At 44.5% G+C, this 2104-nt stretch overlaps 1 pseudogene; it reads left to right on the plus strand.

Annotated features, from left to right (window-relative positions):
* The first annotated feature begins 210 nt into the window (after positions 1-210).
* On the plus strand, positions 211-1338 carry LOC103728515 (annotated as a pseudogene).
* The last annotated feature ends 766 nt before the right edge of the window (positions 1339-2104 follow it).

Consider the following 2104-nt stretch of genomic DNA (forward strand, 5'->3'; position numbering starts at 1 on the left):
AGTGCTCACATCTTCAAGCAGGCACAGGAAGCAGAGAGAGCCAGACTGGAAGTGGGCAAGCGATACACTCTCAAAGCCATATCATGTGCTTCCTCCAGCATGGCCATCTCCTAAAGGTCCCATGACTCTCCCCAAACAGTACCACAAACTGAGAACCAAGTGTTCAAATGCCTGGAGCCAGTGGGGGACATTCTTATTTAAAACACCAAGTGGCAACATGGCAAGACAATGGTGAGCCAAATCACAGTGGACATGATGTGAGGGGGCATGAGAGGCATGGAAGGACTTGTATAGGAAACATTAGCTTTTGATTATGATGAGGACATCTGTTTCTGAGGCCATACTATCCCTGAATGCCAGAAACTGATGCCCAAAGTTAGGGGTGGGGAAAAACCTTTGCCTGAGAGTCTATTTGGGCTTCTGGTAACTGGGCAGAACCCAACAGGGGAACAGGTATCTTGGCTCTCACAAGAATGAGCAAAAAGGCAGCTCTACCTTCTGTGGTCACCATGCTGAACAACTTTCCTACCAGTCTAATTCCCATGTCTCAGCTCAGTGCAGCCCCTACAAGCTCTCAATAGTGAAAGTAACTTTGCCCAGGCATATGCAGAGAGAATCAACCACACTAAGTACTGCGAGTTGATTTATGAAACTGTATGGACCTGATTGTGAAACTACCTTGTGTTGCAGCAACGATCTATGGGGATCTTTATCAGGAGGGCAGCAACGTTGGAGCCTTTGACTCTAAGGTGGACTGGTTCCACAATGACGTTCACATGTTTTAGGCTATACTGATGCTCATGCATTTGTACCTCACCATCCTCATTGACCATGAGGGTGATGATGTAAGTGTCCATACCAGCCACCTGGTGGGCAGTACCCTTTCAGACCTTTACCTGTCCTATGCAACAGCCATGAATGGACTGCCAAGGCTTCTACATGGACTGGGAAATTAGAAAGTACTTGTCTGGCTAACATAACCACAGAAGGAAGTTGGCAAAGATGTATCAGATGAGAAGTTGTAAGACTCCATCTGGGATACACTCAGAATGGGTTGTCCCAGAATATGGTCATGCAGTATGAAGGAAGACTGATCTGTGATATTCCTGTCTGAAAGTTTTCTCTTAACCTGCCTACTGACTCCATGTTTAAGCTGGTTGCAGAACTGTACAAGATTGTGCCCAATCTTCTGCATGACAGAGATGAATTACTGCACAGTCGTGGTTGGGGTATTGTGAGCACTGGGTGCACTGACACGGTTCATCTGAAGCCAGGCTCTAGTCTTCCCTCTACAAAGGCTCAAATCCATGAGCGCAGATAGTCTGATGATAAGCCAGAGTAAAATGGGAGACTTGGGGGAAACTGACAATAACAAAACAAGAAAGCATAAAAATATAGTGTAATTTTGCTTTGTTTCGGGGGGTCTTTAAAGACAAGATTAAAATGTATCTCAGGCACTGAAAATATGTTTGAATTTAAACATTACAGTTTTAAAATATGAAAAGTGACCCCTTCTTCCCTAACAAGCTTCCTTCCCCTGTCTGGTATGAGTTGCCCATCAACTGTAGGATGACCAGGACTTATACATGCGAAATGGGTTAGATTTGGCTGTTTACCATCTCTAGAAAGTCTGGCTCCTCTTTCCTCAGATCAAAGCAGATTACAGAAAAGCTGCAGTCACTCTGTGGAGTTTTTGCTTCCACTCTACCCAGCCCTCTAGATCAGCAGGCCAAGGCTGTGTCCCTTTTGTTTTCATAGGAATTATGTTAGATCATCAGCTGTGTTAAACCCTATGCCCCTCTCCCACACACATAAGCACCCTTAGCAAGACTTATTGGTAAGCTAGAAATGCTTTGACAACTTTATTATGCTATCAGGTGACTATAATACACATGGCATTTATTGTGGCTGACAATGTTTGATTCCATTCCTCTTTTTAAGATTATCCCATTAAAATTAAGGTCTGGGAATGTTCTGTTTCCTTGTGTGGTAGTATCCCCCTTTCAGATTTTAATACCTGCTGTACCTCAAGCCGAGAATGCTCTGGACCTCACCCTTCTGATCTCTCTCTCTCTCTCTCTCTCTCTCTCTCTCTCTCTCTCTC

This window comes from Nannospalax galili, unplaced genomic scaffold (assembly GCF_000622305.1).
Source record: "Nannospalax galili isolate Female #2095 unplaced genomic scaffold, S.galili_v1.0 C49475919, whole genome shotgun sequence".
NCBI classification, from domain to species: Eukaryota; Metazoa; Chordata; class Mammalia; order Rodentia; family Spalacidae; genus Nannospalax; species Nannospalax galili.